Here is a 24,376-nt window from a genome sequence, read left to right on the forward strand (position 1 = left end):
CGCCGTCTTCAGAGGGTTGGGTCAATGGAACACTGTGGGGAGGGCTGGGGGGCTGCCCCCGGGGACCGGAAGTGTGGTGGCTGCGGCGCTGCGAAGCCTGGGGGGCCTGGGCCTCAGGGCAGGGCGAGAACGGATGTGCATCAACAAGGGCGGGGTCAGCTGTCCCCGGAGAAGGGCTGAGGGCTGGCAGCGCCCCCTGCCCCACCTCGCTGGCTGTGCGGCCTCGGCGCGCCTGCCCTCGGGCATCAGCGTGGACAGAGTCCAAGTCAGAGCAGCTGACCCCACAGAGCCAGGCGTCCGTTACCCAGAATATCACGGTGGTACCCGTGCCGTGGACAGGACTGCGGACTGCTGGAGTCTTCTGTTCTCAGAGGTGGAGGAGAGAAGGGGGTCAATCAAGGGCTCCCGGTTTGGTCATCACGTCCCTCTCAGGATCCCTGCGACAAAAGCCTCGTCAGCTCAGACCTCCCGAGCTTCAGCTCCCGTGAGTGTCTCAGCTCTTGCCCCGCTCACAAGCCCTGCAGGTGGTCCCTGACCTCTCCGAGAAGACAGCATTGACCCTCACAGAGGAAGGAGGTGGTGGTGGGTATTGAGGTGGCACCGTGGCCACTAAGAACCCCTGGGGCCGAGAAAAGAAGCGGATGCTGGAACCAGGGCTCCCTCTGTTCTCTCCCCTGACGATGACGACGACCGTCAGAGACAGCCGGATGTGCTCCCCGACGTTCTACTCGAAGGCAGAGATGCGGGTGCACTCCAAGTCACACACCGAGACCAAGCCCCACAAGTGCCCATGCTGTTGCAGCCCTTCGCCAGGAGCTGCTACCTGGCCCAGCACACGTGTATCCACTCGGGGACCAAGCCCAGGGGTGTAAATTCCGTGAGAAGTCCTTCCCGCAGCCCTCTCACTCCAGCCGCACGCCCGCATCCACACCGGGACACCCAGGTGTGCACTGTCAGGATGTGAAAACACCTCCACACAGCTCGAACCTGCAGTCCCACGGGCCGCGACGCAACAAAGGTAAACCCTGCCAGGGCCGCAGCTGTCACCGGGCGCGCTCGGACAGCCTCGCTGGAGACGCCCCCGTCCACGCACACCGTGAAGCAAGGTGTACACCTGCGCAGTCTGCAGCCGGGCCTACACGCTGGAACCACACCTGACGCAACACATGATGCGCAAACACATCCCTCCTGATTTCCTCCAGCGGTGGCCCAGGCCCAGGCCCTCACCCTAAATACCACCCTCGGCTAAAGACCAGAGAGCCCGTGGGAGAGGGTGATTCGCGACCTCAAAAGGGAGGAAGGCAATTCACACGGAGATAGAAAAGCAAACGCTTTGTAAACAAACCGCTGGGCTGCACTCCGCAGGCCTGCAAGCCCTGGGCCTGCCCAGCCTCAAGACCAAAGAGCGAGCCTGGAGTCAGCGACCGCCGCGGAGACCTCAGTGGTTTACTGGCTGGGGGATCTCACACGTGCAAAGCAAAGTCCGGGAGCTACACCCCTCCGTGTGCAGCAGGCGGCGGGCGGGACAGGCACTAAGCTTCCCGCTCTTCCCGGTGAAGGCACAGGCTGAGAGCTGAGGTAACCTGCAAAGGCCCGAGGGCGGGGGCCTGGCCAGACTGGCTTCCGTGCGGCCCGTTGCACCCCAAAAGCCCGCTCTGCCGCCCTCCCACCCCGACACAAACAGGTGAGCCACGGCAAGCTGGACCGAAGGCTTTGCAGTGTTCTAAAAAATGACCGTCTAACTATGCAAACAGACACCAAGTTTTAACAGCAGAGAGAGGTTTTTTTATGGCGATACTCAGTCGGGCCAGCACCGCAGGCATGACTCCCGGTCTGCGCCGGGTCCTACAAAGCACCCGTGCGAGGCGCGGCCATAACGGGCGCCGGCAGCTTGCCAGCCGCGGCCGCCGAGGCGGCTGGCGATCGCTTTTTCAAACAGCACGTGCAGACCTGTGTCCACAACTACCTCACTTCTGTGGAACAGGCTCCTGGAGGCGAGGGTAAGGGCGCGTTTTCAGTCGATGCTGCCAAACCGCTGTCCGCAAAGGTTGAGACAACCTGCGGAGAACTGCCGCGCTCCCGGCGGAGGGTCTGGCCTGCTTCTAGCTCTTTCCTCCCGGCAGGGCTTCCCGGGCGCCCGCCAGGGGACGCGCTCTCGCCGCCGCTTCCGAGCCTCAGCGCCTTGTCACGGGCTCCTGCCTCGGGGCCCCACGTTTCTTCCCGTCGCGACTGGCAGGAGGCCCCCGACCCCGCACCCTTCGAGCGACCCGGGTGTGCCCAGCGCCGACAGCCCCGCCCCACGCTGCTCCAGGAAGGGCGGGAAGGAGGCCAAGGGCCGAGCTCATGGAGAGGGTCCTGGAGTTCGGGAAGGAAGTGGGTTCGGGGGGCACCCCGAACACTGAGGGGACCCGGCCCGGCGGGGACAGAGGGGGCGGGGGGCAGGCGGCTATGCCCTGCGTCCTGCCCGTACACCTCCGTCTGGCCGTGGCCCTGCGCCGCCGGACCTCTCCCGGCGCCCTTCTCCCCGCGGGGCCCGAGAAGCCTCCCCGGCGGCCGGCCCCGGACGCCGGACTCAGTCACCGTCGCCCGGACGACCCCCTCGTTCACTCACCTTCATCCGCACGCCACCAACACACCCCAGCCAGGCGCCCGGGGCCGCTTCCACGTTCGGCGCGCACGTGCTCCGCCCGCACGTCCGGGGAGGTGGCGGGAAGGCGCGGTTGATACAGAGTATCCAGGCCTCCGCCAATCCCTGCAAGGGCCCCGCCCGATGACCCCCGGCCGTGCCCTGCGCCCCCTAAGTCCCGGGGCCTGCGGTTCCGCCCACCTGGGTTCGGGGCATTCCGGTGGTTCTTGGGGAGCCGAGAGGTTCTCGGGGGTCCATGGCATTCGGGGGGCTGCACGGGAGCCGACAGGTTGGGGGGCGAGGGCGGGGCGTCGGAGGCGCCATGCAGCCTGGTTCTGCGCGTCCTCAGGCCCCAGAAGGAGCAGAGCTGGGGTCCTGGGGGTCCTGGGCTGGGGTGGAGGAGAGGGCGCCACGACCCCCGCCCCTGAAGCAGGAGGAAGCTGTGACCCTGGATTAACCCCACGCCACCGCCCTGGAGCTCTGCGGAGACAAAGCCCGGCTGGGGTCGTAGCCCAGGGGGCAGACACCCCCGCCCTTCCCGTGCCCCCGCAGCTCCAGCCGGAGGCCCCCGGTGATCCCACCCCCGCCTGACCCTGGGGCGCAGCTGCGCGCCGCGGAGAGGCCTTCGCGACGGTGGAGGCCTGGGGACCCGAGTTCTCGGTGACCCCGGTCAGCCACGCAGGGGAAGCCTCTGAAGTGCCACCGTCCTGGCTCGGACACGGTCTGGCCTCTCCCCTGTGCAGTTTTTAGTCGGAGAGATGTTGCACACAGCGAACCGGAAGGCGCTCTAGAGAGGAGACCAGGAGGGTTTCGAGTTGCTTTTGAAAGGGTGGTCAGGGCAAAAATTCTCTGACGTCAAAGCTCATGCCTGAACGTATGCAAAAGACTTAGGCAGAAAGAGAAACATTTCAGCGTTTGTTCACTTGAAAATCTGGAAACGACCCAAGAGTCTGGTGGAATATTGCTAAACACATCACACTTCAGAAACAGGATGGGCTCCTGGAGGGTAATTAGTAGTTGCCGGGAGAAAGAATGCTTCCTGACCGGACTAGTGATACATTGTACAATAAAAACGGCTGTTACAAAGCAGTGTGGGTGAGACGAGCCCATTTGAAAAGTACAGACACAAAATGATGTATGCCACATCGTTAAACCCTGGTTGCCACCGGGTGACAAAATTATTGTTTTATTACTTTTATTTGGCTTTTAAACTTTCTTCTTTTGCTTATCCATGTTTCCCAATTTTTATAAAAAGATAATCTTCTGTTTTTCTCGTTTTAAGGTTCTTTTCAAGAAGTGAGAGAAAAAACATTGACAACAGGGTTGGGGGAAGCAATCCCCACCGTCCAAGTATACTAAGGCGGATATGGGTGAACAGAGAGGAAATTGGAGATTTGCTGCAGGAAACCCTCCTGTTGTGGGAATGTGATCACAGGCCCTTTCTCCAGGACCGGCTGGTGCTCAGTGAGAATATTCCTGGTTGCACTCCACCCATGAAGCATCAATGAAGTTAAAACCTCAATGGAAACCAAAATGTCCAAGTACCTACGTTATTAAATTTAAATGTAATTCAACAAATTTTATGTTTCTAGTTCATTGTTATAAAATCAGTTACTTTTTTTGGCTGCCAGGTGAGAAGTTACTGTTTACACACATTGTCTTATTTGAGCCTCCCAAGCCACCTCTGAGCGAGTTATGTTCCCTTGTTACTAAAAAGGAAATAGGTCCAAGTGCATTTAAAACACTTCCAACCAATAAGTGGCCTCCTTTAACTGTCAGACACAAAAGCATACATTCTTAATGTAAGCACATAATAATTCCAAATATTCTAAATCAGGGCAAATTCTTCATAAGCTTCATTTTTTTTTTTTTTTTTTTTTTTTTGCAGTATGCGGGCCTCTCACCGCCACAGCCCCTCCCGTCGTGGAGCACAGGCTCCGAACACGCAGGCCCAGCAGCCATGGCCCACGGGCCCAGAAGCTCCGCGGCATGTGGGATCTTCCCAGACCTGGGCACGAACCCGTGTCCCCTGAATCGGCAGGCAGACTAGACTCTCAACCACTGCACCACCAGGTAAGCCCCATAAGCTTCATTTTTAATAGAGGTCTGATCTTCCAACAAAAGGTAGGCCAAAAGGTGATTATCCAACACCCAATGTAAATAGAGGCTGCCTCTCTCTTCCATGCTCACTAGTCTGAAATGCAATCATTACCACATAAAGCACCCTAAGGCATACTTACCTGCTGTTTCCGGATTTTCTATTCTCTCTGGACCCAGGCTACCTGGGGCGGACTCCCAGTTTAATTGCTTAATAGCTGTGTGACTTTGGACAAGGTACTGATCCTGTACCTTCTCTCCTCTTGGTAAAGTTTATGATTTGTAATAATAACAGGCCCTCTTTCCTCTTTGGTTTGAGATCATTAAATGAGTCAGTACTCTGCACGCGCTATCTTCTTTACCATTTTGTTTCTTACCAGCATTGTTCACTTTTAACACATTCAAATTTGGGAACTTCCGCCTTAGTCCTAAGGGAACTTCCGCCTTAGGACTTCTCCTTTTCAGAAATGTCCTGGCCACTCATGTACTTTCCCCCATAATGAGTAGCTGAACACATTTTTTAAAATCCCTGATCCACGGAAGGCTGCAAGCCCATCTAGATACAGCCTCCTAAGAACCTCTGCTTCACCCTGAACCCCTCTTCCCTCCAGGGAATTACCTTCGTTCCCAGAGGTCCCCCTGAGGGAGTTGCTCGCCCACCTGCACTGCCCCAGGAAGCCTTCTCGAAGCCCAATCTGTCTGTATATTGGGGTGCTTGTAGCCATGGGAGACCAGTCCTTTGGGCCGTTCGTGGGTTCACAGAACTACGGGGAGCAGGCCGTCTGGGGAACACCCTTGGGAAACCGATGCCTGACAGAAAAAGAGAGGGGATGTGTGACGTCTTGGGTAGAGTGGTGAGAAGGACAGAGGGAACGTAAACAAGAGCTTGAAAGAGTGACTCAGCTGTCCTTCCTTTCTTGGAAGATGGCAGATGCAGGTGGGGCAGGGAACAGGAAAACCCTCCCAACATACTGACCCAGAGGCACTAGGAATGCTTTTTTTTTTTTTTTACTAGAGAAAATATTAAAAAAAAATTTTTAAAGATGAGATGAGTATTATCGAGTTTTCCTTCTGCTTCAGGCTCAAAGGTGGCTGGGCAGTGGTGCTGGGCCCAAAGAAGACCCACTTCACCTGCTACAAACCTTCGTTCCCTCTGGTAGTAGGTCAGGTGCAGGGGGGGACAGGGACTCAGAGCCCAGGGTCTACTTACTGAGCATACGGGACTCTGTGAAGTGGGTATTTTGCCATCATTCCCATATGACAAGATGCCCATCAGAGAGGTTAAGTCACTGGTCTAGTCACAGAACTGGTAGAGAGTGGGTTTGAGGTTAGCCCGCTCCCATCTGGCCCCCAAGTGTTGGTTTTCACGTCACCCAGCAGCACACTGACTCAGAGGGTGAGAGAGAAGGAGGGAGGTCTCGCTGCGCACTACATTATCGTTACTCAGTAACCATGCTTGTTACACTCCAGGTCCAGGCTGGACGCTGACATCACAGATGAGTGAGTGTCCCTCCGTTTGAGGGATCCATCCTCTCAGGACCTGTTGATTGCCTACTCTGTGCAGAGCAGGAAAAATCTCAATCTATTTATCTATTTTTGTCATTGAAGAAAACCTAAATAGATATTTAACCAAAAGCATTTTAAATTAACATAATATTACATGTGAAAACTTGAGCAGACATACAAGTCCAAGAAAATGAAAGCACATTGTGAAAGTTCTTGATGATTTTGATTTTCTATCCTTGTAAGTTACATAAAGTGCACAGATCTTTAGGGTTTACCTCTGATTTTCCCATACATGCAGATACTGTGTCCTCACGTTTCCAGCATGCTTCAAGGCTCTCTCATGCTGGTTTCCAGTCACTATCCCCCCACGGTGACCACCCTGGACTTGTCACCAAATGTTAGCTTTGCCTGTTTTGGCACTTGATCTGCCTTCTCAAATGCTACAAAATTTCCCCCATGTAACCCTAGAAGGTCTGTTTTTTCCCCCTTTACATTTAGGTGTACAATTAATCTGGAAATAATTTTAACTTATGGTACAAGGTATGGGTGTGTCAAACCCCGCCCCCCGTAGGACATCCAATTCACCTGATTTATTGAAGAGTCTTCACCATTGCATTGCAGTGCCACTTTTTGTCTTAAATCAGATGATGGTACATGTGTGGGTCTGCTTCTGGGCTCTCTGATCTGTTGTTCCATTGGTCTGTTTGTCCAACTTTACACAAAACCATAGTATTTTAATCATGGGATAAGTTGATATTCAGTGTGTATCCTTCAGTTTTCCTCCTCTTTGTCTTTGGTATGCTTCACCCTTTGCACTTTTACATGAATTTCAGAATCAGCTGGTTAATTTTGACAAGAGTGCATCTACTAGGACTCTGAGATGGCACTGAATTTATACATCAACTTGGGAAATGTTTGAGAACAATATTGAGTCTCCCAATTCTCAAATATAAAATAGATCTCATTTATTTAATATCAAGCAGTATTTTGTAGTTTTCTGTATAGAGACTTTTCTTTAGTCTTATTTCTGATATTTATGATGCTATTGTCAATAATACTTTAATTCCATTATCTAATTTTTTTGTAATATATGGAAATACCATTGACTTTTGTATATTGACATTTTATCAATATCTAGCAACTCTGCTAAATTCACATAATTCTAACAGGTTCTGTAGATTTTTTTGGGTTTTCTAGGTACATAAACATATTGTGTAGGAATGACAAGTTTTCTTTCATTCTTTCTAATCTTCACACTTTAAAAAAAACTTATTGCACTGGTTAGGACCACCAATATTCAGTGTTGAATTAAAGAGGTAATAGTTGGGACTTCCCTGGTGGTCCAGTGGTTAAGACTCCACGCTCCCAATGCAGGGGGCCCAGGTTTGATCCCTGGTCAGGGAACTAGATCCTGTATGCTGCGACTAAGACCTAGTGCAGCCAAATAAATAAATATTTTTTAAAAAAGTAACACTATTAGTTAAAAATTGTATTTTGCTATCTTGCTAAATTGACTTGTTAAGTGGCTTTAAAAATTCTTTTTATTGGAGCACAGTTGATTTACAGTGTTGTGTTAGTTTCTGCTGTACAGCAAAGTGAATCAGTTATACATATATCCACTCTTTTTTAGAGTCTTTTGCCATATAGGTCATTACACAGTATTGAGTAGAGTTCCCTGTGCTATACAGTAGGTCCTTATTAGTTACCTATTTTATACATAGTATGGTATATATGTCAATCCCAATCTCCCAATTTTTCCTCCGCCCGCCCTCCCCAAGGTGCCTTTTTCTGGGGTAAAGTTTTGAAAGGAGTTTCAGTGAAGGCAGTCATGCTGTCTCTGAATAAAGTTGTCATTCTTCCTTTCCAATCTGTATCCTTTTTTATTTTGGCCATGCCACGTGGCTTGCAGGATCTTAGCTCCCCAACCAGGGTCTGAACCCTCGCCCTCAGCAGTGGCAGCACGGAGTCCTAACCACTGGACTGCCACGGAATTCCCACCAATCTGTATCTTTTTAATTTCTTTGTCTTGCCTTATGCAGTCAGCTAAATCTTCCAGTACAGTGTTGAAAGAGAGTGGTGAGAGTGGATATATTTCACTTGTTCTCAATCTTAGGGGAATCTATTCACTCTTTGACCGTTACGACATTAACTGTAGACATTTTTCAGATGTGCTTTATTAGTTTGAGAAAGATACTTCCTATTCCTAGTTTGCTGAGGTTTTTAATCATGAATGTTATGGAATTTGAACAAATGCTTTTACTATGCCTGCTGATGTGACCGTATGATTTTTATTTTTTAGTTGGTCAGGTATGAATTAGTGATTGGATTTTGAATATCAGATCAGCCTCAGCTTTGTATTCCCAAGATAAACTCCAATTTGCCTTCATGTATTACCCTTTTATATATTGCTGGATTAAATTAACTAGTTTTGAGGACTTTTACATCTATGTTCATGAGGAACACTTGTAGTTTTTAAACAATTTGTAATCCTTCTTTTAAAAAAAAATCAGGGTAATACTGACTTCATGAGTTAAGAATTTGTCATCTATTTTCTGGAAGAGTTTGTATAGAATCGGTATTAATTCTTTCTTAAATATTTGCTAGAAATCATCAGTGAAATTATCTGAGCCTGGATTTTTCTTTGTTGGGAGATTTTTAACTGAATTTAATTTCTTTAAGAAATGTAATAGGTTACTCTTTCTTGAGTAAGCTTTGGTAGTTTGTGTCTTTCAAGAATTTAGTCCATCAAGATTTGTCAAATCTGTGTTGCTTACCCCTTCCACTGTTTTTGTTTCACTGGTTTCTGGTCTTATCATTACTATTTCATTCCTATTTACATTGGGCTTTACTCTTCTTTTCCTAGTTCTTTAAGGTAGGACTTTATATTATTGATGTGAGACCCTTATTCTTTTCTAACATAAGCATTTCGTGCTATTAATTTCCCTCTACACACTGCTTTTTCTGCATCTCAAAAATTTTGATATATGTTGTATTTTAATTTGTACACATCGTATATAATAATAATTCAAAATATTTTCCATATTATGCTTGAAATTTCTTGGACCCATGTGTTATTTAGAATTGTGTTGCTTAATTTCCAAGTGTTTGGAGACTTCTCTGTTCTTGCTGCAATTGGTTTCTTGTTAAACTGTACTATAGATGGGAGAACTTTTGCATGGTTTCAATTATTTAAAATATTTTAGGATTAATGACTTAGGACATGATCTGTAATGGTGAATGCTTCACATGTAATTGAAAAGAATGTGTATTCTGCTGTTGGATGTTCTAGACATGTCTACTAGGTCCAGCTTATTGATGGCATTATTCAGTGCTTCTATAGCCTTGCTGATTTTTGGTCTCCAACTTATGTTACTGAGAAATAACTGTTGAAGTGTCCAACTAAAATGGTAGAGTATATTTCTCATTTCACCTCTGTTTTTGCATGATTTTGAAGCTTTCTTGTTAAGTGCATGTACATTTAGAGTTGTCTTTTTGGTAAAATGATGGTTTTCATTATATAAGGTACCTGTACATTCCTGATAATTTTCTTTGCTCTGAATATATATTTTCTTCCATAAAAGGGCACATATTTTCTAATGTCAGCTCTCAGCCTGGGAGATAGGGTGGGGCTGAATCAATCTGATCTGTATTTCAGCTGTCTGAGCTTTGTTGAAGCTTTTGGTTGATTTAGTGCAAAACTGCCTTCAGATATTTTGAGGGCAAATCAGAATGTTTCCCTCGGCAGGGCCTGGAATCTGAGTGTGGAGACGTTGTAAAGATTTGCTCGTGCTAACAGCCAAGCTGCCAGCTCTCAGAGCTGTGCAAAACATCTCCTTGTCTTACAGCCTGTAGCTTATTTTGGTTTTTCTAAATAGACAATCACATCTCCAAACAAAACGATTTTTGTTTCAGCCCCAACCCCCAAGTCCTTACAACTTTTTCTTCTCACACATTGGCTAAAATTGCCATTACACTTCTATAATTAAAATGATGAGAATTCTGTAATTTGATAACTTGATTAAAAAGTGGCAATAACTAAAGCTATTCTGGGTAATCTATTTAGAAGGAACTAATTAATAATGGCAGCAGACTACACAAAGCATATTTTACAGTACAGAGAAAGATAACACCTAAACATCCTAGGTCTTATGATGTAATCCTTATTGTTTTCCTGGTTATTACATTTACTTACACACTTTAAAAAATCTTTATGTTCTATTATGAACATGCATATTATTGACATTTAAACATTTTCTCCATCTTTTCCTAAAAGTTTGGAACATCTTTACAACTTTAATTTGTAAAGGAAATTATTTTTTCTAAGTGAACAAAAATAATAGTGAAGTAAACTTTTCTGCTGAGGCTTATCCCATTTGAAACATTCATAAAATCTTCTTTTCTTGTATTTTTTTTTTCTAGCTTGGTTTCTCCAAGGTATGAGCTTCCAATACGTGCAATTCATTCGTTTTATATTTTCTCTCATTAAAATCCTAATTCTTATTAAATTATGAATTTCAAAGGATTGTATTCTATATTCATTTGCATTATGGGATTCCTCTTTGTGGATGTTAGCATATTAGAAAATGACTTCCTGACATTCATTTCATTCATATTGTTCCTCACCTGCACAAACTTAAAGAAATGGTATGACTTCTTGCTGAGAACTTTCATAGGGTTCACTGAATTGATAGGGTTCCTGTGTACATTTACTGATATTTTTTGGTGTACATAAAAAACAGTGTTCTTTGGATGCCCCTCCACATGCTATACATACACGGTGTACCATGAGATTATTCCATTTATAGAGTTTCTCTCCTGTACGAATTTTCTGGGAATTCCTGTGAATTGACTTTTTAAAGAAAAATTATTTATTTATTTATTTTTGGCTGCATTGGGTCTTCATTGCTTTCCGCGGGCTTTCTCTAGTTGCATCAAGTGGGGGCTGCTCTTCATTGTGGTGCGTGGACTTCTCATTGCAGTGGCTTCTCATGTTGCAGAGCATGGGCTCTAGGCACGTGGACTTCAGTAGTCGTGGCACATGAGCTCAATAGTTGTGGCTTACGGGCTCTAGAGCACAGGCTCAGTAGTTGTGGTGCACGGGCTTAGTTGCTCCACAGCATGTGTGATCTTCCTGGACCAGGGATCGCACCTGTATCCCCTGCATTGGCAGACGGATTCTTAACCACTGTGCCACCAGGAAAGCCCTGAATTGACTTTTGAGAGAAAGTTTCTTACATTTACTTCACCAATATGTTTCTCATCTGTATGAGTTCTCTGATGCGTAATGAGCTGTGACTTCCAACAAAAGGCTTTCCCACATTCGCTGCACTTACAGGGTTTTTCTCCTGTATGAGTCCTCTGATGTGCACTGAGAATTGATTTCGGAGAGGTTTTTCCACATTCACTGCACCCATAGGGTTTCTCCCCTAATGAGTCCTCTGATGTACAATGAGCTGAGATTTCCTAACGAAGGCTTTTTCATACTCATTGCATCGAGAGGGCTTCTCTCTTGTGTTCATTCTGATGTATAATGAGCCGTAATTTTTCACTGAAGGATTTCTGACATTGACTGCATTTATAAGGGTTTTCCCCTGCATGAGTTCACTCATGTACAATGAGAAGTGACTTCCAAATGAAGGCTTTCCCGCATTTGTGACATTCGTATGGTTTGTCTGCTGAATGAGTTCTCATGTGTATAATGAGGTATGACTTGCTACTAAAGACTTTCCTACACTCACTGCACCTATAAGGTTTTTCCCCAACATGAGTTCGCTGATGTGAGATGAGCTGATCTTTTCTGTTAAAGGCTTTCTCACATTCACTGCATTCATAGGGATTCTCTCCTGTGTGGGTTCTCTGATGTACAATAAGGTTTGACTTTGTATTAAACGCTTTCCGACATTCACTGCATTCAAAGGGTTTCTCTCCTGTATGAGTTTTCTGATGTATCACGAACTGTGACTTCAAGCCAAAAGTTTTCCCACTGTCATTGCATTCATAGGGCTTCTCCCCTGCATGAGTTCTCTGGTGTGAGATGAGATGATATTTCTGACTGAAGGCCTTCCCACATTAACTACAACCACAGAGTTTCTCTCCTGTGTGGGCTCTCTGATGTACAATAAGGCTTGACTTTGTATTAAACGCTTTCCAACATTCACTACATTCAAAGTGTTTCTCTCCTGTATGAGTTTTCTGATGTATCACGAACTGTGACTTCAAGCCAAAAGTTTTCCCACAGTCACTGTATTCATAGGGCTTCTCCCCTACGTGAGTTCTGTGCTGTGAAATGAGCTGGTATTTCCGACTGAAGGCTTTCTCACATTCACTGCATTCATAAGGATTCTCCCCTGTGTGAACTCTCTGATGTATAACAAGTTGTGAATTAAAACTGAAGGCTCTCCGACATTCACTGCATTCATGGAGTTTCTCTCCTGTGTGAGTCCTCTGATGTATAATGAGGTAGGACTTTATCCTAAAAGCTTTCCCACATTCATTGCATCCATAGGGTTTCCCTCCTATGTGACTTATCTGATGTACAATGAGCTGTAACTTCAAATTGAGCGCTTTTACACACTGATTACAGCCATAGGGTTTTACCCCAGTGTGTGCTTCCTGATGTACAATGAGCTGTGACTTGAAAGTAAAGGCTTTCCCACATTCACTATAACCATAAGGTTTCTCTCCCATGTAGGTTCTCTGATGTACCATGAGGTTTGAGTTTGTATTAAAGGCTTTTTGACAATCACTGCATTCATAGGTTTCTCTCCTGTTTGAATTCTTTGATGTATAATGAGTTGTGGTGATTTCAAACCAAAAGCTTTCCTACGTTCATGACACCAATAGGGCTTCTGACCTGAATGAGTTCTCTGGTGTGAAACAAGCTGGTCTTTCATACTGAAGACTTTCCCACATTCACAGCATTCACAGGGATTCTCCCGCATGTGAATTCTCTGATGTGTAACAAGTTGTGAATTGAAACTGAAAGTTTTCTGGCAAACACTGCATTCATGTAGTTTCTCTCCTGTGTGAGCTCTTTGATGAACAATGAGGTAGGACTTTCTGCTGAAGGCTTTCCCACATCCACTACCTTTGTAGCGTTTTTCTTCTGAATGAGTTTGCTGATGCACCACAGGGTATGACTTGCTGCTGAAGGCCTTCCCACAGTAACTGCATTCAAAGGGTTTTCCTCCCATACGTATTTGTTGGCATATGAGCTGTGACTTTCTGTTGGCAGTTTTTCCAGGTTTATTACTTTCACAGTATTTTACTCCAGTAAGAGCTTGCTCATGTTTAGAATGGAAGGATGATTCCCTATGTGCATGAAACCCATTAGGATTCTTTCCAGCATTATTATTACTAAAATCTATATTATATTTCAAACTCTTTCCACTTGTGACACATTTATGAAGTTTTTGTCTTTAAAAAATTTCTTTTTTTGGTTGTGTTTGATCTTCACTGCTGTGCATGGACTTTCTCTAGTTGTGGTGCACGGCCTTCTCATTGTTGTGGCTTCTCTTGTTGCAGAGCACGGGCTCTAGGCACGCAGGCTTCAGAAGTTGTGGCACGTGCGCTCAGTAGTTGTGGCTTGCAGGCTCTAGAGCTCAGGCTCAGTAGTTGTGGTGCACAGGCTTAGTTGCTCTGCGACATGTGGGATCTTCCCAGGCCAGGGCTCGAACCCATGTCCCCTGCATTGGCAGGCAGACTCTTAACCACTGCACCACCAGGGAAGCCCTGAAGTTTTTGTCTTGAAGAAACATCTGTACGAAGAAGACATAGTTTTCCAAATGCAGTACACTGATAGGATTTTGACATACTTCTCAGCTTGCCTTGATTTTCCTGATGCCATTCCATACAACCATCAATTTCCCAGACTTCATCTAGAAATGAAAATACTCACGATATAAATAGTAACATGATCCTAGTACAGCATAAAATTGCCTTATAAATGTCATGTCCTGAGGTTTTTCTTAGTTTCTGAAATCATTTCTGAATGTAAATAAAATCTCAAGTGTAAATATACCCAGACTCCTGGGCTCTGGGGAAAACAAAGGAAAACAAAACATGAAAATAGGCAAAGGGAACTGGCAATAAATAAAGGTAGTCTTGAGTTTCAAAATTTTGCATAATGTTTTCTTTAGAAAGCACAAGGAAAAATGAGCAAAATCTAAAGAAGTGGGAAGGGATCTCTGAGCATAGGCTTCATTCGACAAATAATTGTTAAATACCTATTATGTGCCAAACACTGTCTAAGCTCAGGAGAAAGAGCAGAACCATTGCAGATTCGTTTACAGTCCTCCTGGGAATAAAGTTCCACTGAATACTCAAATAGATGAAAATAAATTCACAAGAAACATCATTGAGATGTTTCAGTACACTGACAGCAGCAGCTAATAAAGCTTCCAGAGAAACCAAAAAAGTTTCACATAATGGATCAAAATTTAGAATGGATCTGACTTCTTATTAGCATCACTAGAAGAGAAAAAACAGAGGATTCAGGAGTAAAGTAGAGGCACAGGTCGCAAAATCTATATCAAATGCACCCTTTCAAAGGAAGCTACCATGAGAGGTGTTCCAACAAAAGAAACCAAGAAAAAAGGTGACACAATAAAAATAGAAAAGAAAATCTAAAAGGAGATTCCAGGTTAAAAACTGTACAACCATGTCTTGAGAAAAATCAGGTTACACTGGAGCAAGTCAAATGACGTGGGAGTGATGTCACTAGGAAGATGAAATTGACAGAATCACTAATTTAACTGAATGTACCAAAAGAATATTTAGACATGTGAAGACGAGTCTGGGGTTAAATTAATTATAAATACATTAATGATAACATAGAAAACTTTGTAGGACAATAAAACAACTCGAGAAAAAACGAGTAATGAACAAAACTAACCATTGTACACTCGCACGGTTTGCCCAGGAAAAGAAATTACATGGTCGTAAAGATATAAAAACTGAAGACTTATCTAAGTATGAAATAGCTTGATTAGGATGATGGAGGTATGGGAAGAGGGTGTGTGTATATTGGAGAAGAGGAAATCTTTACCCTTCATACTAAGTAATTAGAGGAGAAAATCAAGGTGTAAGAGAATCAGTCGTTTATTTAGAAAACATGGAGGTAAATACCATAAGAAAGAACTAAAAGAGATGACATTGTTTTTCTTGGGGTGGGGAGAAATGAAAAACAGAAGGGGCAGGGTGGACAGAATGCTGTTTAAACATAAAAAGTCTCCAAAATCCAAAAATACAAAGTGGATAGGGAACTAGACAGAGGACTAAGTCCTCAGTCATAATCACAAATATTTGGAGGTTGAATAGAAGAGAGAATGGGTAGAGTTGACCTAGGTGTCCCAAAGTAATATGCTGACCAAGGCAATGGACAGAAAAGGGTATTAAAAGAACACAGAAGCAGGTCAGGTTTGAAGATAGCAACATCACAGGATCTTAATACCTCATTTCAGGTTTCCCTATATCCTAAATCTGAACCGTCTTATTCATTTTGTACACAACCTCCAAATTATATTTTCCCAAACATCAATTCCCAACTGGGACAGTACCCACACCCATGCAGTGAGAAATGAACATGAGCATGTCTGACCATTACAATGGTTTTGGAGGGAGTATTACTGGCTATTACTGGATTGGCCAAAAAGTTCCTTCGGTTTTAAAGTAAATATAGAAGATATATTTTTCATTTTCACCAAGAACTTTACTGAACAACATATTCACCATTTTGTTGCACTACCTTCTGCCATTTTTCAGGCAACTTCATAATTCCATCTTCCCAAAGCTTTTTATCGTTTTGAGCGAAGAACTGTTCCAGGTGCCTTTTACAGTCTTCCAGGTAATTGAATTTTTTTCCATTAAGAGAATGTTGTAAAGACCGAAATAAATGGAAATCCAAAGGTGCAATGTCTAGTGAATATGGCAGATGAATCAGAACTTCCCAGCCAAGATGTAACAGTTTTTGCCTGGTCATCAATAGATGTTTAAATAGCATTTATTGTTTGTAGATGTTTTGATGATGGCATTCTGACTGGTGTGAGGTGATACGCTATTGTAGTCCTGATTTGCATTTCTCTAATAATTAGTGATGTTAAGCATCTTTTCATGTGTCTCTTGGCCATGTGTATGTCTTTTTTGGAGAAATGTCTATTTAAGTCTCCTACCCATTTTTTGACTGCGTTGTTTGTTTTTTCGATATTGAGCTCATGAGCTGTTCGTATATTTTAGAGATTAATCCTTTGTACCTTGCTTCATTTGCAAATATTTTCTCTCATTCTGAGGTTTGTCTTTTCTTTTTTTTATGGTTTCCTTTGGTGTGCAAAAACTTTTAAGTTTAATCAGGTCCCACTTGTTTACTTTTGTTTTTATTTTCTTTACTCTAGGAGGTGGGTCAAAAAAGATCTTGCTGTGATTGATGTCAAAGAGTGTTCTTCCTTTTTTACTCTAAGAGTTTTATAGCATCTGGTCTTACATTTAGGTCTTTAATCCATTTTGAGTTTATTTTTGTGTATGGTGTTAGGTAGTGTTCTAATTACATTCTTTTAGCTGTCCAGTTTTCCCAGCACCACTTATTGAAGAGACTCTCTTTTTCTCCACTGTATGTTCTTGCTTCCTTTGTCATAGATTAAGGTGACCACAGGTGTGTGGGTTTAGATGTGGGCTTTCTCTCCTGTTCCATTAATCTATACTTCTGTTTTTGTGCGAGTACCATACTGTCTTGTTGGCTGTAGCTTTGTAGTGTAGTCGGAAGTTGGGAAGCCTGATTCCCCCTACTCCATTTTTCTTTCTCAAGATTGCTTCAAGATATTACCTAGTGTTCTTTTATTTCACCTGCATGACTCCCTTGAACATCTCTTGCCAAGCAAGGTGTAGTGGTAGCAAACTCCCTTTTGTTTTCTGTGAATGTCTTCATTTCTACCTCACTTTTGAAGCACAGTTTTGTCAGATATAGGATTCTTGGCTGGTAGTTTGTTTTTTTTATTTTAGCTCTTTGAATATATGGGTTCATTGCCTTTTGGTCTCCAAAGGTTCTGATGAGAAATCTGCTTATCATCTTACTGAGGAGCCCTTGTATGAAACAAGTCATTTCTTTCTTGATGCTCTCAAGGTTCTCTCTTTGTCTCTGTCTATTGAAAATTTGAGTGTGTGTGTTTCTTTGAGTTCATCGTTTTTGGAGTCTGTTGAGCTTCTTTGATGTTTATATTCATGTCTTTCATCAAATTATCTATGTATAGTATCATGATATCTGTAAAGAGTGACAGTTTTACTTTTTCTTTTCCAATTTGTATTCTTTTTAGTGTATAGGAATGCAAGAGATTTCTGTGCATTTTTTATCCTGCAACTTTACCATTCTTCTCAAGTACACATGAGACATTTCCAGGGCAATCCACAAATTAAGTCTCAATAGATTCAAAAGACAAATATCATTCAAAATATCTTCTCTGACTACACAGGATGAAGCTAAAAATCACTATAAAAGGGGAAAAAATGGAAAACGCACAAATTTGTGGGAATTAAAACAACACAGTCCAAACCACCAATGGATCAAAGAAATCAAAAGGGAAATTAGTAACTACTTAGACTTGAATGGAAACAAAACACATCATAAAACTGATGGGATGCAGCAAAAGCAGTGTTGAGGGTAAAATTGACAATTATAAACACTTATATTTAAAACAAGAAACATCGGGCTTCCCTGGTGGTGCAGTGGTTGAGAGTCTGCCTGCTGATGCAGGGGACACGGGTTCATGCCCCGGTCCAGGAAGATCCCACATGCTGCGGAGTGGCTGGGCCTGTGAGCCGTGACCGCTGAGCCTGCGCGTCCAGAGCCTGTGCTCCGCAACGGGAGAGGCCACAATAGTGAGAGGCCTACGTACCACAAAACAAAACAAAACAAAACAAACACAAGAAACATCAACAATCTAACTTTACAACTTAAGGGAATAGAAAAAGAAGAACAAACTAAACACAAAGATAGCAAAAAGAAGGAAATAAAAAGATTAGAACACAGATAAACAAAATAGAGACTAGTAAAACAATAGGAAAAAAATCAATGAAACCAAAGCTTGGTTCTTTGAAAAGATCAACAAAATGGATAAAGCTTTAGGTAGATGGACTAAGAAAAAACAGAAGACTTGAATTACCAAACTCAGAAATGAAAGTGGGGAAATTAGTACTGATTCTACAGAGACAAAAATGATTATTGGAAAATACTATGAACAACTGTATGCCAACAAATTGGATGACCTAGTTGAAATGGATACAATTCCATCTTCATTTCTATCAAGATTAAATCACAAAGAAATAGAAAATTTGAAAAGATCTATAACTAATAAGGAGATTAAGTCTGTAATCAAAAGTCTCCCCAAAAAAGAAAAGCCCAGGCTTCACTGGTGAATTTTACCAAATATTTAAAGGAGTTATAACATCAATCTTTCTCAAGTTTTTCCAAAAACCTGAAGAGGAGGGAACACTTCCTAACTCATTCTATAAGGCCAGCATTACTCTGATACCAAACCAATACAAAAACACTATAAGAAAACTATAGACTAGTATCCCTTATAAACAGAGATACAAAAATTCTCAATAAACTAATAGGAAGTCAAATTCAGCAGCTTATTACAAAGATTATACACCATGACCAATGGGATTTATTCTTGGAATGCAAGGATGGTTCCACATTTGAAAACTGCTCAATGTAATGCATCACGTTAACAGAATGACGTTTAAAAATGATTATCTCAATTGATGCAGAAAAAGCATTTGATAAAATTCAACACCCTTTCATGATAAAAACACTCAACAAAGTAGGAATAGTAGGAAAGTATCTCAACATAAAAGCTGCATCTTAACAACCCACGGTGAACATCATTGTCAATGGTCAAAGACTGAAACTTTTCCTCTAAGATGAGGAACAAGGCAAGGATGTTGGCTTTCACCACTTCTATTCAACATAGCACTGGAAGTTCTAGCCAGAGCAGTAGGAGTAAATTTATCTCTATTCATGGCCATATGATCCTATATGTAGAAAACCTTAACGATTCAAAAAACAAAGCAATCCAACAAAAACAGATGAGTTCAACAAATAGCAGGATACAAAGTCAAAGCATGAAAATCATCTGCCTGCCTTCCTTCCCTCCCTCCCTCCTTTCCTCCCGCCCTTCCTTTCTGGCTGCATTGGGTCTTTGGTGCTGTACGTGGGCTTTTTCTAGTTGCGGCGAGTGGGGGCTACTCTTCGTTGTGGTGCACGGGCTTCTCATTGCAGTGGCTTCTCTTGTTGCAGAGCTCGGCCTTTAGGTGTGTGGACTTCAGTAGTTGTGGCACACGGGCTCAGTAGTGGTGGCGCGTGGGCTCTAGAGCCCAGGCTCAGTAGTTGTGGCACACGGGGTTAGTTGCTCTGCGGCATGTGGGATCTTCCCAGACCACGGATAGAACCTGTGTCCCCTGCATTGGCAGGTGGATTCTTAACCACTGAGCAACCAGGGAAGTCCCCAGTTGCATTTCTATACAGTAACAATGATCAATCTGAAAAGCAAATTATGAAAAAGATTCCACTTATAATAGCATCAAAAAGAAGTAATAACTTAACCAAGGAGGTAAATGACTTGTAGAATGAAAACTAAAAACCTTGCTGAAAGAAATTGAAGAAGACATAAATAAATAGAAACATACCCTATGTTCCTTAATATTAAGATGTTAATACTACCCAAAGTGATCTACATATTCAAAGCAATCCCTAATAAAATCCCAATGACGTTTTTTGCAGAAATAGAAAAACCCATCCTAAAATTCATATGGAAGCTCAAGGGACCCTGAATAGCCAAAATAATCTCGAAAAAGAACAAAGCTGGAAGACTCATACTTCCTGATTTCAAAACGTACTACAAAACTACAGTAACCAAAACAATGTGGTACTGACATGCAACAATGTGGTACTGGCATAAAAGTGACAACAAAATAGAACAGAGTCCAGAAATAAACCCTTGCGTATATGGTCAAATGATTGTTGACAATCGTTCCAAGGCCATTTATGGGGAAAGAAAACTCTTGCTAACAAACGCTGCTGCGAAAACTGAATATCCACATGAAAAAGAATTAAGTTGGCCCTGTACCTAACACCATATATAAAATTTAATTCAAAATGGATCAAAGACCTAAATGTAAAACCTTAAACTACATAAAGCTCTTAGAAGAAAACATAGGGCAAAAGCTTTACAATGTTAGATTCGGCAGTGACTTCTTGAATATGACACAAAAGAAAAAAGTCAACCTATTGGACTTCATGAAAATTAAAAAAAAATTTTGCATCAGGGACTTCCCTGGTGGCACAGTGGTGAAGACTCTGGGCTCCCAATGCAGGGGGCCAGGGTTTGATCCCTGGTCAGGGAACTAGATCCCACATGCATGCCGCAACTAAGGAGCCTGCCTACCGCAACCAAAAACAGTTTTTTTGCATCAAAACACAAGATCAACAGGGTAAAAAGGCAACTCACAGAATGGGAGAAAATATCTGAAAGGCATATATCTTAAAAGGGATGAATATCCACAATATATAGAGAACTAAAACTCAACAACAACAAAACAACCTATTCAAAAGTGGTCAAAGGACTTGAATAGACATTTCTCCAAAGAAGATACAAATGGCCAATAGCACATGAAGGTGGTGAACATCACTAATCATAAGGAAAATGCGAATCAAAACTATGAGATTCCACCTCACACTCACTAGGATGGCTATCGAAAAAGCATGAAAATAACAAGGGTTGGCGAGGATGTGGAATAAATGGAACACGTACAATGCTGGTGGGGATATAACGTGGTGTAGCTGCTATGGAAAACAGTTTGGTGGCTCCTCAAAAAATTAAAAACTAGAATTACCATACGGTCCAGCAATTCCACTTCTGAATATATACCCAAAGGAAGTGAAAGCAGGGTCTAAAAGAGATATCCATCCATGGATATACATCCATGTTCACAGCAGCATTATTATTCACAGTAGCCAAAACGTGAAAGCAATCCAAGTGTCCATGGATGGATGAATGGAGAAGCAAAATGTGATACATACATACAAATTATTATTCAGCCTTAAAAGGAAGAGAGTTCTGCAGTATGCTGTAACAAGGATGAACCTTATGTCAAGGGAGATAAGCTAGTCACAAAAAGACAATTACTGTATGATTCCACGTATATGAGGTAACTAGCATAGTCAAAATCATAGAGACAGAAAGTAGAATGGTGCTTGCCAGGGGTTATGGGGAGGGGGGAATTGGGCGTTAATGTGTAATGGTATAGAGCTTCAGTTTTTCAAGAAGAAGAGTGTTGTGGAGACGGATGGTGGTTATGATTGCCAATGTTATGAACGTATTTAATACCACTGAATTGTCACTTAAAATGGTTAAGATGATAAAAGAAAATATGTGTGCAGAAATAAGTATGCTCCAAAATAAAAACGGTGCTTTAAAAAACCAAGAATCTAAAAAAAATGGAACGATACAGGGTGTTCATGGATTGGAAAACTCAGTATTGTTAAGATGTAAATTCTCCCTAGTTTGATTCATAGATTCACTGTAATTCCAGCTGAAGTCCTAACAAGCTTTTTTGTAGCTATTCACAAGCTCTTCCATAATTAATATGGAAAAGCAAAAAACTAGAACAGCCAAAGCAATTCTGAAGAACAAAGGTTAAGCACTCCCACTAGCCCACTTTAAGACTTCCTGTAAAATCAAGATAGCATGATACTGGCGAAAGGTAAGACACAAAAATCAATGGAACAGAAAAGACAGCCTAGAAATGAACCCACATAAACACTGTCTCAAATTTTTCTTTCTTTCATTTTTTTTTTTTAACAAAGACACAAAAGCAGTTCAATGGAGAAAGGATAATCTTTTCAACAAATGGTGCTGGAACACCTGCACATCCATAGAGGTAAAAAATGAACCTCAACACATACCCCATACCCTATACAAAAATTAACTAAAAATGGATCATTAACTTAACTGTGAAAGCTAAAACTACACAAGTTCCAGAGAAAAATTTTTAAATATTTGTGCACTTTAGTTTGGGCAATGAGACTTTAAACATGACACCAAAAGCAAAACCCACTTTAAAAAATTAAAATTGAGAAATGGACTTTATCAAAATTAAAATATTTTGCTCTGTGAAAGCTGGTGTCATGGAAATGGAAAGACAAACCAGAGACTGGGAGAAAATATTTGCAAATCATTTTTCTTACAAGGGACTTTAATATAGAACAACAAAGAACCCTTAAAAAATCAATGAAGGCGGAGTCAAGATGGAGGACAAGGAGGACGCGGAATTCGCGTCTCCGCACACGTAGGGCACATGCCAGGCCCCGGTGGGGGACCACGGACACCTAAGGGGACGGAGGAACCCCCAGCGACCGGGTAGGACGTGGGGCATGGGGGGAGTGAGGGGGGAGGAGAAGTGGAGGTGGGACGGGACTGGTGCCCCTGAGGGGCGGCTGGGGGAGGGGAAGGGATCCCACGCCCGAAGGGGGAAATTGGGGGACCTTTGGAAGGGCAGAGGATCAAAATAGAGTATGGCCAGGTTTCCCTTGCCCACTTGGGCCCCCAGGAGCCTGCTGAGATCCCAGGCCTGATCCTCTGCCCACCAGGTCCCCCCAGCCGGGCGGATCCTGAGGGAGTGGGAGGGAGGGACGGGGGAGCAAAAGTAAAGGCCAGACTCAGGGACCGGCACACATGAGGGGCGGCTGGGGGAGGGGAGGAGTTCCTAAACTGAGCAGGGCCCACCCGTGGTTAGGGGTCCAGTAGCGATGGGGGAGAGCCGGGGGCGCAGATAGGGTTAGGGTTAGGGTTAGCATTTTAGGGTTAGGGTTAGCGTTTTAGGGTTAGGGTTAAAGTTAGGGGTTAGGGGTTAGGGTTAGGGTTTAAGGTTAGGGTTTAGGGTTAGGGGTTAGGGTTAGGGTTAGTGTTAGGGGTTAGGTTTAGGGTTAGGGTTGGGTTAGGTTTAGGGTTTAGGGTTTAGGGTTAGGGTGTCCAACCTTACGTCCCATCCAGCTGCGGGTCTAGATGTGGTCAGTCTGTTGCATCACATCCCCTGATCGAATTTTGTAAGAATTCCTCTCTCAAAAAAAAAAAAAAAAAAAAAAAGAATTCCTCTCTCTCACTGTCTCTTTTTTTTTTGTAATTTATTTTTATAATGGAGTGTAGCTGATTTTCAATGCTGTGTTTCTTGCTGCTATACAACCACTTGATTCACTTACAGAGAGACATCAATAAATTCTTTTCCAGTTTCTAGTAGTCATATTTTTTTTCTGTGAGTAGAGTGTGCTGAGTTCAGTTCCTTGAGCAGTGAGTAGGTCTTGGCGATTACATTATTGGTTTATGGAATGGTATCTGTGCCAATTTCAACCTCCTGGTTTATGCATCACCACACCACAGCTTTCCCTTTAAGCAGCCATAAGTGTGTTTTGTAAATGTGTGACCGTGTTCTGTTTGTAATTCAGTTCATGTGTGGCGATTTTTAGATTCCCCCTATAAGTGATATCTTATGATAAGTTTCTTTTGCTGTCTAACTTATTTCACTCTCAATGACTGTACATAAGTCCCCCCGAGTTGCTGCAACTGGCCTTATTTCATTGATTTCAGGGCTGAGTAATATTCCGTTGTGCATAAGTACCAAATCTTTATCCATTTTTTCCTTCCAAGGACTTTTAAGTTGTACCCAGGTCGAGGCTTTTGTAAACATAGCAGCAGTAAACGTTGGGGTGCCTGCCTCCTGTGGATTTTTGGTTTTCCCAAGATATACGCCCACGAGTGGAAGTCCCGAATGCTTTGGAGCTCTATTTTTTAGTTGTTTTAGGAAGCACAATACACTTCTCCAGAGTGGCTGTTGGCAATTTACATTGCCTCCATCAGCGTAACAGGGCTCCTTTTTCTCCAACACCCTGTCCTGCATATCTGGTTTTTACCCTTTGTGAAGATGGCCCTTTTTTCTGATTCGAAGTGATACCTCTTTGTAGTGTTGATTTGCATCGCCTGCTTGTTTGGTTGGCCTAAAAGGGCGTATGTGTTTTTCCTGAATATATTCAGGAAAAACACATACGCCCTTTTAGGCCAACTGCATCCTTGGCGAGGTTCAGCCGATTTTCATGTGCTCTAA

The 24,376-nt window shown here is 43.3% G+C and overlaps 1 pseudogene; it reads left to right on the plus strand.

Moving 5' to 3' along the window:
• The first annotated feature begins 133 nt into the window (after positions 1-133).
• LOC116748301 lies at positions 134-1,232 on the plus strand (annotated as a pseudogene).
• Positions 1,233-24,376: the final 23,144 nt, after the last annotated feature.

The sequence above is a fragment of the Phocoena sinus genome, unplaced genomic scaffold, assembly GCF_008692025.1.
Source record: "Phocoena sinus isolate mPhoSin1 unplaced genomic scaffold, mPhoSin1.pri scaffold_35_arrow_ctg1, whole genome shotgun sequence".
Lineage (NCBI taxonomy): Eukaryota > Metazoa > Chordata > Mammalia > Artiodactyla > Phocoenidae > Phocoena > Phocoena sinus.